Source organism: Papio anubis, chromosome 9 (assembly GCF_008728515.1).
Source record: "Papio anubis isolate 15944 chromosome 9, Panubis1.0, whole genome shotgun sequence".
Taxonomy (NCBI): Eukaryota; Metazoa; Chordata; class Mammalia; order Primates; family Cercopithecidae; genus Papio; species Papio anubis.
In genome coordinates, this window is record NC_044984.1 from 82,208,384 (window position 1) to 82,223,038 (window position 14,655).

The window sequence follows — 14,655 nt, forward strand, 5'->3', positions numbered from 1 at the left end:
ATGCTTATTAAAAACTGACATAAACAAACACAACCTGTACAAAAAATAACCCAAATCCCATGTCACTTTGGAACAGTAATCTTGAAAGACATTGTCGCCTAGGACCCCCTCTTCTTCTGCCATGGCCACGTCTTCTTCCTCTTCTTCTGCCTCAGCCGCTTCCTGCAACAGCTTCCCTTTTCTTAGATTTCACCTTAGGTTCACCATCCACAAGTCGTGTATCCAGAGGTAAACCATATGGTAGAATAAAATATCAAATGTTATTTCTTCTAATACTCAGTGTTTCCAGCTGTACAGTTTCTTTGTTCTTCAGGGTCATTTTCACAGCTTTACGATGTGTATTCATGCTGACATCCAGACCACTGGATCAGTGGGTTCCAGTGATTAATCTCCCTGAACGGTGATGGCATCTGAATGAAAATAACTGAACCAAATTGCACTGAAGTTTTTGAAATACCTTTGTAATTACTCAAGCAGTTACTCCCTACGCTGACGCAAGGATTACAGAAACTGATGTCAAGGAGGTAGGTGAATTCAACTACATGTTCTGGGGGCCTGGAGATAGATGACTTTGCAAATGGAAAGAGGTGAAAATGAAGAAGAAAGCTGTGTTGAAACAGAAATACAAGTCAAAGGGAACAACAATTACAAAGAACTGTGCAGGAAGGAAAACTATGTATCAATTTAGAATGGTTGAGTTACATTAAAATAAACCAAATATGCTTTGTTAAAGTTTAAATGTACAGCCATAGTTTGAGTATTTTTGGCTTACATGCCCTCAAGTAAAGGGAAAGCTGAAAGAATTAATCATATTTGAAAATCATATTTTATTGTATTTTGATTAGATATTAAATTCTCAGTTTTATTATAAATTGTACTATGTTATTTTATGACATGCAAACTTATATATGCTATAAATTTGGACTGCTATAGACCACTTAGGTCCAACTTCAAGCAGATATGCATTTTTTTATGTCATATTAAATATTTGTTTTCTGCAGACTGACTTCGGAGTAATTCTTGAGCCAGGAGGGGAGGAATTAGTGTTCAAATTGCTGAAATCTTAGGTCAAAATGCTACAGAAAAAAATCACTATGTAAAAAACAATGGCTTAGAGGCAGTCACCCCTTGCCAGCAATTCCAACAGTTGAGATTTCATGCCTCAAGATATAGTGACAAGAGTTAGGTGAACCAGAAATTGAGGCAGTGAAGATTTTTACAGGGAAAGAAACAAACTGTGGGTGTATGGGAGCAGGGGAGGAGGGTGAGAGACTGGGGAAATGATGAAGGTTATTTTGGAAGCCCACAAGGAAGTGGTCTTGGGAAACCTGGAGCCACTGGGAGATTCAGAAGGCCAAGGGGATCCAGCTTATACTTTGGAGACAGGGTGCCGGGAGTGAAGGTAGTAAGCCATGTCAGGAGCCTGGGAGGCAGGGGAAAACTAGAAGGGGACCCCAGGTGAAGAAGGGTATGGGATGGGGTGCAGAAGTCCATGGAGATGACTGGCAGATCGACTGTTTTTGTTTTGTTTTGTTTTTAAATGCAAGTTGACATTTTATTAATATATTATCATTAATATATTAGCATAACTATTGTGGTTGTAAATGGTGTAACCATCACCTTAAAAATCAGAAGCAGGACAAAAACATATGACTGCTATTAGTTGACATTGTTCTGAATTTTCTAAATGAACACATTCAGAAAAAGAGATCTGCAATATAAAAATTGTAAATATTGCCATTATTTTCTGAAACTGTTTACCTAGAGGATCACTTATAAATAATTTACTAAGAAATTTAGGAACAAAACAATCACTCAAATCAATGGATATGAAAAAGATACCAGTATTTCTATAATGAAAATACTTATGAGAACAAAACATGAAAACAGAGGAAAGTATGAGAATAACTAATTTTCAAAGATACTAGTAAACCAAAATAATTAAAGCATTGTAGTACTGATGAATTCACAGACAGATCAGGAGAACAGTATAGTGTATGTATCTACTTCTGTATCACTTCTAGGTATCCATGTATCTTTCTATATGCAAGATATATATACATGTATCTTGCACTTGATGGATAAGGAAGGATCTGGAGTTTCTGCCCAGAATAAACACAGCAGACACTATTTAAAGAAGCAGTGCCCTGCCCAGAGTCAAAAAACATTAATTCTATGGAGAAGTTTATTCAAGTGAAATAGATAAATTTCAATTTTTAATTTGCATGTTTTTGAAATCAGTAAGAAGTTTCATTGGAAACTGAGAGTCAGATACACATGTAGAAATGTTGCTGCCTACATCACTCTGCCAACAATCAGGCATGGGAATGGCCAAGTCTTAACTTGGAGTGGGGAGAGTGATAAAGTTAAAAACGTTTAACAGAAGTTTTTCTTAAATTTTTTTCTCAAAAATGAATGTTTTCTTCCCATGTTACAGAAATGTTATATACTAATATTTGGTTTATTCTGTGAGTTTTCAACTCTGACTTTTATGTACTGGGCTTGTATATAGTCTACTTGATCATATCTCTGTCTCATCTCCCCACTAAAAATAAGAATTCTTAAGGTCAAGAATGATTAACAAGATTGATTATTTGCCTCAAGCATTATAGGACTTTTTATTTTAATATCATGATATTGACAGTAGTGCTTGAACTAATAGGAGTAAAAAAAAATTGACTTATCTGGCTCTTAGAATATTTTACAGAACTATGCAACAAGAGTAAATTAAAATATTTTTGAATGAATTTTGCACAACAATTACTGAGGATGTAATTATGAAGGCAAACATAGTGCCTGCCTCCCTTGATTTAGAGTCTAGAGAAGATTTTAAAACCCAAAATAAATCAAACATACTTATCTCTACTCTTTGGAGATAGCTCTCTAAACTGCTCTATTTGCACTACTTGTAGGTTAACTGAATATAATACTAAATACGGTGTTCATTTCTTTCCATTCCTTATCAGATTATCTCTTCTAGAATTTATTTCCACACTGTTTTATCATATCAGTGAAGTGCTTTTTGAGATTCAGTAACTAATACATGACAGTTAAAGAAAATTAATGTATACTATACTATTTAATTTCTAACCTATCAATACCATTTAATTTGAATTGCCTTTAAGGCACTCACAAATAATAGACCACCTACCATTTAAATTTCATCTCAGCCTCCAAATATAATTAAGAGAAAAGTAAGAACAAAAGTTGATTTTCCCAGAATCTGGGAACAACTTACAATGTTAGCATTAATCAATGTTAAACATGATACTATATTATTAGTATTTACTTCTTTACACTATGTGGCTATGCTATGTACTGAACCTACTATGCTGCTATAACCAATGCAAAAGTCCCTTTATGCAGCCTTTTCAAAGCATTAAAATTCAAATCCAAACCATTAAACATTATGTTTCATGTTTGCCTACATTGTATTTGTTGTATTGTATATGTATATGTTGTATTGCCTAATTTGCAATACAACAATTAAAAACCATAAAATAGTGATGAAAATCTATAATGAAAAGAGTTATTTCCCTCTGAGATTTGACTAATATTATGACAATCTGCTTTCTTGTTACTATACATTTTAAATGAAGTGATGTGTCTTGTGCCAGCATTTAAAAACTCTCCTTTGGATTCCTACCAAAAATAGTACTTCAGGCTAAACCTCAAGGACAAAAAACAGTTAGTAGATTTGTTGAAATAGGGTTTAATATTCACATTAGTTGAGGCTCCTTTTTGATAGGTGATATAATTCTAATATAGTCTCATTAGAAAGTTACAGTGAAAGCACACCACGACTTGTTGAGAACAACAACTCAGAGTTGTTCTCTGAGAACAACTTGGGAGATATCATAGAATATTATACTTTCTAAAATATTCTTGAAAATAGTAAAGAGTCTAATTTTAATGTGGGATGAGGAATGAGAAAAGAACAAGTAATATTTTACCACTGAAATTCAGAAACATATTAATTTTTTATTCTATAAAATTAGGCATCTATTTTGCTTTAAAATTTTTAAGTACATATAAGTTCTAATTACTGAATATATTGTCCTAAATATTCTATTGTTAAGAGAATCAGTATCTTTCCATTTCTGTGGGTAAAAAGCATGGGCAGAAACACTGCACCAATAAGAAAGCACAGAGGAATATAAGCTTTCAGGATGCTAGGACTATTGCAGACACCTGAGACAAATCCAAATCACATCTTCCTGTGAGGATACAGAAAATGAGAAATTGATGTAGTTTCTTCCACTATCAGCCAGATTATTGAAACTAGAGCCCAGGAACAGGCACTAAGAAATCATAAGCAAACAGCAAGCAACAGCCTGCTGTTAAAATATCAGCAACTAAAAATCTTAGAAGTTCAAACTTGTTTCTGTTAGGGAGTTATCTGTTTGCCTGCTAGGTAATGGAAATTTTTGGAGAAAATTTGCACATATGCCAAGTGCCACCATCCTTTGGCATACGTATAAATCTAAACTACAACACAGATGTCAAAAGTCAAAAGTCTGCTATAAAATGGGTGTCCATATAAGTCTCATCTTACAAATACAATGGAAACATCTCTGGTTGAAGTTAGAGCATGTCTCCCAAGGTAGCTTACCATACTCATAATGCAAACTTAAATGTATCTGTCCTTGCTAAATCTTACTGTCTTGGTTACAAAGATACTGCAAATTCAATCCATAGTGAGTAAATGAAATTTATGAAATAAATGTAGACATGGATGCCCTGCAATATTTAACAAAGATCATTAATCTCCTCTCCAAAAAGGCAAGGGCACATGATACTTCTGAAACAGATTCTAATCTTATCCACATGTAACATTCAACTAAATTAAAACAAACAAATAAATAAAAACAAATTTTAAAAAATGGTCAAATAACCAGTATTCCTTATAGAGAACAAATTATCGAACATTTTTGAGGAGACAGCTATACAGAGAATAAAGGACTCCAGTATTAAGTGAATTTCTGAAATGAATAGTAAAAGGGTATCAATATAAATCTACACATTTTAAAAATTATTGCAAAACATTAGCTTTTTAGAGCCAGCCTACCAGGACTTTCAGTGTGTTGTTTAGTCTGACTCATCCTAACCCATTTGTTAAAAATCTGAATAATAGACTGGGTAAAGAAAATATGATACATATATACCATGGAATACTCTGCAACCATAAAAAAACAAAAAATAAGATCATGTCCTTCGCAGGGACATGGATGGAGCTGAAGGCCATTATCTTTAGCAAACTAATACAGGAACAGAAAACCAAATACTGCATGTTCTCACTTGCAAGTGGGAGCTAAAAATTGAGAACACATGGACACATAGAGGGGAACAACACACACTAGGGCTCTTTGGAAGGTGGGGAATAGGAGGAGGGAGAGGAGCTAGAAAAACAACTAATGGGTACTAGGCTTCATACCTGGGTGATGAAATAATCTATACAACAAACCCCTATGACACAAGTTTACCAATAACAAACCTGTCAATTGTACCCCTGAACTTAAAATAAAGGTTAAAGTAAAATAAAATAGAATCTGGCTAGTCCAACCCACAAAGGCAAAAGATAACCAGTCAAAGCATAAATGCATAGCCATATCACCCACTTGCTCCCTGTATTCCAGCTCATTTGTATGAATATTACCCCTAGTTTTTCAATTGCTCCAAGGTTCACTCTGACTCATTTACAACAAGGGCACTATCTTTTGACAATGCAGTTTGGCCAAGTACTATGTCCGACCTCAGATTCCTCTCAAGGATGACCTTGAGTCTCCCCTCATGGCCATGCATCACAACTACATATGACATCTACAAAATCCTATGAGACTGACAGCCTGGAATGCTCCTAGCCTACAAAATAGGATTAAATACTACTTCTGTGGATCGAGGTGACCCCAAGGGTCTCATTGCTCTGGCAGGAAATATTGACACAGTAGTGCTAGTCCACTCCTTGGAGCTGGTGTGTATCACTTCAGGAGGGCAAAGAAGAAGCGTCTCTTCTTATATTCTGTGCAACCCTGATAAGTAACATGTACTGTTTCTCTCGTAGCACAAGGCCATACCTAGGTATGATGGACTTTGTAAAGGAGTATTTAACTGCAGAATCAGGTAAAGCAAAGGGGAGAAAACAGATATGGGAATAAGAAGAAACTAGCAAACTGTCCCAAAGGCATTTACTGTTTATGAGGCACTTTGCATGTACTTACTTAATATTTAGCATAACCCTATTAAATAGAAACTATTAGTATGATCCCAAGTAACTTGTTCAAAGATTCAAAAATAGAAAGTGGAAGACTCAGAATTCAAACTCAAGAGTCCATGCCCTCTGCATATGTCTGTATATGTGAGAGATGTATTGTGAGAGATGTAGATGTAGAGAGGGCTTCACAGCCCTCTCATGTCTTATTACCCTCATGCTCAGGAAGTTTTTGTGCTTTTTAACCCCTCTGAGAACATCTGGTAATCCTGCCTTCTACAAAGAGGACAACCATGGGATCTGATTCTTGCTGAGAAATGGCGTGTGGGAAGACTGGAGTCAATGACCCATTATATTAACAAACACCACGTCCTTGTGCTGAAGTTATAGAAGTAAGAGGTTGCACTGGGAGCTCAATTTTAAGGCTTAAGTAAGCACAATAGCCAAATCTAACGAGCTCCCCTATGTTTGCAGATCTTAACTCAAGGACAGCAATAGAGCTGATGTTCCACACGTCTCTTTGTTGTCATCATTGACAGTTTGCTTGCCTTACTCAAAACGCTGCCTCCTAAACATTAAGAGATATAGAGCTCATTTGCATCATATGTTTACTGGCCCCTGAGGGTCCATTCTGGAACTAGGTGCAAAGATTAATGCATATACCACACTTTTTTTATCACACCATTTTGCCCAGATCCCTTATCATAAAGAAGAACCAATTAGGACCCAGTCACAAAATCTGATACTCAACCATGTGAAAGAATAAGAATAAAGCAAGAGTCAGAGAGAAAGTGTTCCAATTCCCTGAAAAGCAAAGATGACAGGATTTCATCTAACAGTTGAAAGAAGATTGTTGGCTCAGTGTTGTCTAGCAGCTTTGTGGACCAAGCCTTGACTAAGAGAACCTAATTGCTCTTTAACAACAAAGTTTTAGGGAGATAAACATCAGAGTCACTGGTTCTAAACCATTACACATTATTCCTTTCTTTCCTGCTTCTGTGATTCCAGTTCTATATCTCAATGACTGAGTCACATCTAAACTATGCCTAATTTTGATGACTCATTTTAAATGAGATACTCTGCTTCTCTTAATAAAGCACCTTTTTTTTTTCTTACTTCTCCTCACCACGTAATGTGAGTTCATTACACTGAAATCATTTTCTGTTTTCTTCACTACTAAATACTTAGTGTCTATAACAGTATCTAGCCCTCAGTAGCATAAGGGAGGAAAAAACACTTTCTTAGACAAAAGGGTAGACCCTTCTAAGCTCCTTGGCTGGGCTGGTCTGTTAACTAAATTGACATGAGACAGGTTAAAAGAAAAAAAAACAACAATGTGAATTACATATGTATGCACAGAAGTCCCATAGAAATATGTGGCTCAAAGAAGCAGCCAGATGATTGAAGCCTTTATATCATCCTGAGCTACAGAAAGGAATAGGAATTTGGGGTTTCTGAGGGGGGAGTGGAGGCAAATTATGTGAGAACCAGGGAAAAAACGTATAGTAAGTAAAAGTAGTTTTTTATGTAAATAAAAGTTTCTCTGGTGATAAAAGTTGTCTTCACCTGAGAAAGAGTAGCTCTCTTCCTGGTATATGTATGTTTATTACCTTTACTAAAGAATATTTCCTTTATACATGTAAATAAAGGGGGAGAGTGACACTTCATTTTAGGTAGCTGAGGAGAAGTAAAGAGCTTTTCCTGCTTTGGCTGGTTTTCAGTTTCTTTTTGCTCAAAGTAAGCAATATGCTGAAGTGACAAATTTTGAGGTGGCATAATCTGATCTCCTACAGTCATATTTTGGGGTGGTATGTCTTGAACTATCATTTGCACTCTATAAATAATTGTATAGAAAAAATGAAGGCTACCACAAACTGTAATTATGGATGAGATGCTCCTCTAGGCATAGTCTCGGGCTTTTCGGATTGCCAACAGGCATTGTTTCCTGCCAGATGTATTTTCCAAGGAAAAGAGAACCTTTCCATTCATGTATGATGAACAGCTTGCAATCCAGAATTACTCAAAAATAACAAGCCCTGACACTAAGCACATACAAGTGAAAGAAGTAAGGGCCAAAACTCTGCTCCTGCATCCCTATAATTGCTTAACACACCCTTTAAAATGAAGGGAGAAGCCTGTTTGGTAGCACTCTCTCTAAAAGTTTAGATGTGTTGCTGAACAAATAGAAAGCATGAACTAATTGACAAAGAGTAGCTTCTAGGCAGTAATACTACAATTTCTTTTATGAAAAATAACAGGTGAAAGAAGCATTTGATTGTTATTTTCAAAAGGAAAATGGACAATTGCCATAAATTGGAAAATGCCAACTGTTCTATTCATATTGATTTATCAACTGTTGAAATATTTTGCAGTTGTGACCTTCAAAAATTGGTGGACAAGAGTATACCATTTCTTAACATGAACACCCGTGTTATATTTTATACTTGTGATTCATTTAGTCCAATATTTCAATATATTTATATATACAGTTACAATACTTTACTATAACTGATATGTTAATGGTGACTATCAGTTACTAAAAAAAGTTTAAAAGGTTTTATTTTTATTGACATTATGTCACCACAAAAATTAAAATTTAAGTACAAATTGTTCTTTCAGGTATCTGATATAATTAATTATCCAGATAAATTCATTACTATAGGTTCTGAATAGCTAAAGTCATGCTTTAACATGAGTCTCCAAATATTTTAAAACACATGTGACCAGATAACATAAGAAAATATTGATAGAGGGAGGAAAAATATTGATTCTGATACTGCATATACAACATGAAAAGTGTGTGAGCTTGGACAAATCACCCAAATTCTCTGAGCCTCAGATTTCTTAACTATAAACATGAGGTAACTTCTTGAGCTTGGTTTTACAGGATGCTATGAGAATCCAATGCAAACATTCATATGAATGTTCTTTATAAAACATCAAAGAGTAATATAATTATTGGTTTCTATAGCTTCTATTTAGTTTCCATTACTATTTCTCATTACCTGTATGAAAACAGGCAATTCTATCATTCTTCTCTGCTTCAGTATTGTGTATTTCATATTGGAGCCTTTCCTACTGCACAATTCAGTAATTATTATCTTTGTTCCCATTATTCTGTTGAGACTCTGTAGCAATCAATATCTAATGAGTCTCCTTCTAACTAGAATAAACTGAAAACATGCAAATTACTGATATTCTTTCTATTATTTACCACCCTACTCAGGTAATCACCAGCATACTCTGAAGAATATCTTCTAAAAATTACATTTTCAATGATTTTCTTTTAAGGGGCTCACATATGAAAAGAACCTCAGAAGCATCTAGAGTCTTGGAGACTTTCACACTTCCCTTGGTTGCATTCTGTTTCAGTGGAGTTATTAACCTCTAAATCGTTAGGGAAAGTAGAGAGCTGAAAACCATTTAAACAGATCTCAAAGAAAGACCAGTGGAATGGATGTCAATTGGTTGATAGTATAAAAGTAATTCCTGGTTGTACTAATGGAATTCCACTAAACTTTGAATTAGCAAATATAAACTTAGTGAAGATGTACACACTTAAAATCTTTGTTTCATATATTTTTAGTACAGCTATGAAAATTAAAATTGATTGATGCAAGTGGAAATAAATTTTTTATCAGTACAGAAGTGATAAAGAAGCTCCCATGAAAACCCAAATGGCAAAAGTAAATACAAACAAACAAATAAACCTGCTAAAACTAATCCCAAAGCGCACTTGTGGATGTGATTGTGAGACAGGATCATAAGCTTGTGGAATTTTTAAATATAAAGTTGTAGAGGTGGACTGATGTGTGTGATTATGAATGAACATCTGTATCTTGGCTTGTCCAGACCAATTTATTTGTGAAATAGAAAACAAACCTGATAATCATCAAATTGGTTTATGACTTCCCTAATAAACTAACTGAATACTTGTTATGGAAGATAGTGTTAAATATGATTGTCAAACTCATAGTAGATGTCAGTTAATAGAAAATAATAAAATGAAATCTGTAATTACACATGTTAGAAGTATGATGATACTAAAGACTATGGAATAGTTTTAAACTTTTTTCCCAAGAGTATATCTAACTAAAGCAAAGTTTCTAAAACTAACTTTTTCTTTAATTTGAATCAGAACTTTTCCCAATATAGAGGAATAAAGCCTAGAATGATGAATTTAAACCATTAAAATTATCCGGTATGTCTAGCTAATTCACTTCATAGATAACAGAGAAAAAATCTAACCAAGGAAGGTCTAGGAATCACATTACCTCTCTTGAGTCCAGTGCTACTTCCATTACAATTTGCTGCTTAAATGTGTGTTTGGTAGTTTTTGTATTGCAATGTTTAAGGTAATGATATTTGATTATATTGTTTATGAGAAATTATTCTAAAGACTAAGATAGTATCTCCATTTCTTCATCTATAAAACAATCTATTATTTCAAATAGCTCACTTATTTTTACAAACATTCTCTTATTTCAGTTTGTTTTTCTTCTCACCTTAGAATTAAAATTTGTTAAAAGCCCACTGAAAAATTCTTTCTAGAATGCTTTGTTCTTGCAATAAATTTCCCTACCAGTACTATATATCTTCAGTGGAATTTCATGATTTTAGTAAAAAAATCATTTCTAAGATTAAGAAGTTTAACAAGTAAATCAAATATCTTTAAGATTATCTTGTTCTCCGTAATATAGAGGCATAGAATACAAGTTAAAAACTACCTGACACTTTCTAATTCTTTTTAAAACAACCATTTTTATATTCAATCCCTTTTGTTCTGATATGTTTGACAGATGGTGATATAATAGACATATCCCCACAGTTATATGCAGAGTTATACCAAATTTATAGAGCAACAGCTGTAGATTTACCCTTTTCTCATCACCTTAAGAAAGCACAAATGGTGCTTTCACACCAATTGCCACATTCCAGGCTATTTTGATAGATATGTGACTCACTAGATAGATAGGTAGCTAGCTAGATAGACAGACAGACAGATGATACAGATAGATAGATAGATAGATAGATAGATAGATAGATAGATAGATAGATAGATAGATAATTAGATAGATAGATAGATAGATAGATAGATAGATAGATAGATAGAGATAATTTTCTAGAAAGATAGTAGTTTCAGAAGTAAAAAGAGGAAGTATGGCAATAAAATCATGTTGGCATTTTATCCTTAATTATTAACCTTAGGAAAATTAGCTGATGACTAACAAGGAAGGACTGTTGCTTTCAGCGATGGTGGAACAAATGGTGCCGGGTTTCCCTTCACAGTAGAAATAATTATGCACTGGACCAATCAAATAAGGTAAATGTTTTCAGGCATTAGAAATTGGCCAGTGCAAAACTGTGATCCTTGAAAGTAGGGAAACACTTTCAAAAGGTGAGCCCTATAATTTCCCAGCTTTTTATCCAAGAGTCCCTTCTGGACCATGGCGTAGGGAAGCAGAGCAGAAGCAGAGCATGAAAGTTCTGCTTAGGTTAGGAGGCAAAGACTGAAGTTTGGGCTACTGTAGTGGCTAGAAATTGTGAAGCAAAGTTTTAAAGAATAGGAAAGTGACCAAGGAGGAAACAAAAATATTCACATGGAGATTCCTGTCTCTGAACCAGAGTTGGGCTAAGTTAGCACAGGGCAAGAATCCACAAGGTCTGGTGGAGAATGTTTGTTTTATAATGAGTAACTGAATAGAGCTATCAGAGATCATACAATGTTGGGAGATACTGTGGTTCCAGCCAAGTGAGCTCTTTGGGCATCCAGGTGAGATTTTGGGAAGGCCATGTTTCAGAATGAAGGCTTAAACCCTAGTGTAAGGAGCACACATTAGGACAAAACCAAAACCAATTACCTCCAATAAAGATAAAATCAACATAGAAGGATCAAAACTATTATCCGTTGTTAGTCAACAGGGGCATGCAAATTTAAAAGACATAAGATGCCTTTTTACAGACTAGGAATAGCCAAAGTTAAAATGATTGTCAAAAACAAACACTGGCAAGGATGTAAGGCAACTGGAACTCTAATTTATTTCTAGTGGGAAGATGGTATGGTTTGGATTTGTGTCCTCATCCAAATCCCATGTCAAATTGTAATCCCCGACATTGGAGAAGGGGCCTGGTGAGAGGTGACTGGATCATGGGGGCAGACTTCCCTCTTGCTGTTCTCATGATAGTGAGTGAGTTTTCGTGACATCTGGTTGTTAAAAAGTGTGTAGCATTTCCCCCTTTGCTCTCTCTCTCTCCTGCCACCATGTGAAGACTTGCTTGCTGCTTCTTTGCCCTTCTGCCATGTTGTAAGTTTCCTGAGGCCTTCCCAGCCATGCTACCTGTACAGCCTGTGAAACTGTGAGCTTAATAAACCTCTTTTATTTATATATTACCAAGTTTCAGGGTTTTTTTCTTTTTTTTTTCTTTTTTTTTTTTTTGAGACGGAGTCTCTGAGTCTCTGTTGCCCAGGCTGGAGTGCAGTGGCGCGATCTCGGCTCACTGCCAGCTCCACCTCCTGGGTTCTTGCCATTCTCCTGCCTCAGCCTCCCCAGCAGCCCGCCACCACGCCCAGCTAATTTTTTGTATTTTTAGTAGAGACGGAGTTTCACCGTGTTAGCCAGGATGGTCTCAATCTCCTGACTTCATGATCCGCACGCCTCGGCCTCCCAAAGTGCTGGGATTACAGGCGTGAGCCACTGTGCCCGGCCTCAGGTATTTCTTTATAGCAGTGTGAGAACAGACTAATACAGAGGGTAAAATGGAAGAACCGTTTTAGAACACTATTTGTCATTTTCTGAAAAGTAAACATACACGGTCTTATAACTTAGCCATCCCACTTCTAGGCATATATCAAAAACAAATTAACACGTATTTCCAAAAGCCTTCTACAAAAATGTTTATTGTGACTTTATTCATAATTGCCATTCATATTTGCCCCAAAAATGGGAAAAAAAGTTAATAATAATAAATATATTGCATTGAATCCATTCTATATTCACTTAGTGAAATTCTATTCATGACTTTTAAAAAAAGAATAAACTACTCATACATTCAAGCAAGAACATAAATTAACCACAAAACTATAATATTGAGATAAAGAATTCAGGCATAAGTGAATATATACTGTATGATTTTATATTTATGAAGTTCAAGAGTAGGAAAAAACTAATCTATGATCTAGGTATTATAGCCTTTCTCACCTACGGTTTGGGAATTGCCTGGAAGATTAACACAGGAGAACTTTCTGGGAAAATGGAAATGTTCAATATCTTGAGGTGATATTCTTAACTTAATAATTGGTTAAAACTCCTCAAATTGTACACTTTCGATCTGTTTATCTCAACGTATGTACATTTTACCTTAATTTTTAAAGGGTAATATAGAAGGACTATAGAGAAAATTTTCATTAGTCAGAATGCCCTAAAAGAGCCGAGTAGTAAAAGTATGCTTCTGTCTTGTTATTTAAACAAAATTAGTAAGAAATAAAAGAAAAAATGGGATATAAGATAATAGAGATGGAGAAAGAGAGAAAATTCCTTTGGAGAAATGTTGAGATCTCAGAAGACAGGCTTTATATATGAAAGGAAAAATGACACCTTGGAGGCCAGAAGAAAAAGAGAAAAGAGTTGATTCTTCTTCAAAGGAGAAGGAATAAAACAAAGGAAATGCAATGCCAGGGGTATATCCCACTCAAAAAATAAGTAAGAGAAAGAAATACCTCTTGAAGCTTAGAAATTCAAAAGCTGAGGAGAGATGGTCTTAAAAAGTAATTGGCAACCTTAGGGTTCTAACTCAAAGCCTCATATACAGGATTCAAAAACATCAACAGCAACTTCAGCTCAGAAATCCACTATAAAAATTCCACAGTTAAAAAGTAAAATAAAGGAATGAGGGAAAGACTTCCCTAAGATATTAGTTTCATATATATAAGCAATTGTAGAGCAAGAGTCAGTGAAAGCAGCAATTGTGCAAAACAAATGCCAGCTTGCATTGGGTGCAAAAGCTGCATCATGAAAGAGAGTTCACGTTTGTCATGATTTTGGCATGTCAAAGTTCAAAGAGGCTGTGTAAATAAAGAGATCTGAATATGCTATAATATATAAGAAAGCACTTTAATACATTCTAATGTCTGGGACCTCTAGTCTTACAAATACATAAGTACCTCAAATGCCCCCATCTGAGAGAAGAGGTATTTTTCGTTTGATATGGTAAATGTACAGTGTCACTGGGTTCTTCAGACACGAAGTGAACATAAATCTAGAAATATATTATCTACTTTCCTTCCCTTGTACACACACACAAAAAAGTCCTTCCTATGACATTTAGCCAATGGTAATGTGCCAGCTCTTTCTTACTTTCTGCTCACAGCTTATTGACCATGGTTCATACTAAATGTAAGGGTGGTTATATATTTCTCCCTGGGGACCTAGAGGTCAGGACACAAAATG

The 14,655-nt window shown here is 35.1% G+C and overlaps 1 long non-coding RNA gene across 1 annotated transcript; it reads left to right on the forward strand.

Annotated features, from left to right (window-relative positions):
• The first annotated feature begins 2 nt into the window (after window positions 1-2).
• LOC116268905 lies at window positions 3-8,700 on the forward strand. The gene is made up of 3 exons (XR_004176141.1): window positions 3-524; window positions 6,062-6,120; window positions 6,434-8,700. It is a non-coding gene; the product is annotated as an uncharacterized LOC116268905 (long non-coding RNA).
• Window positions 8,701-14,655: the final 5,955 nt, after the last annotated feature.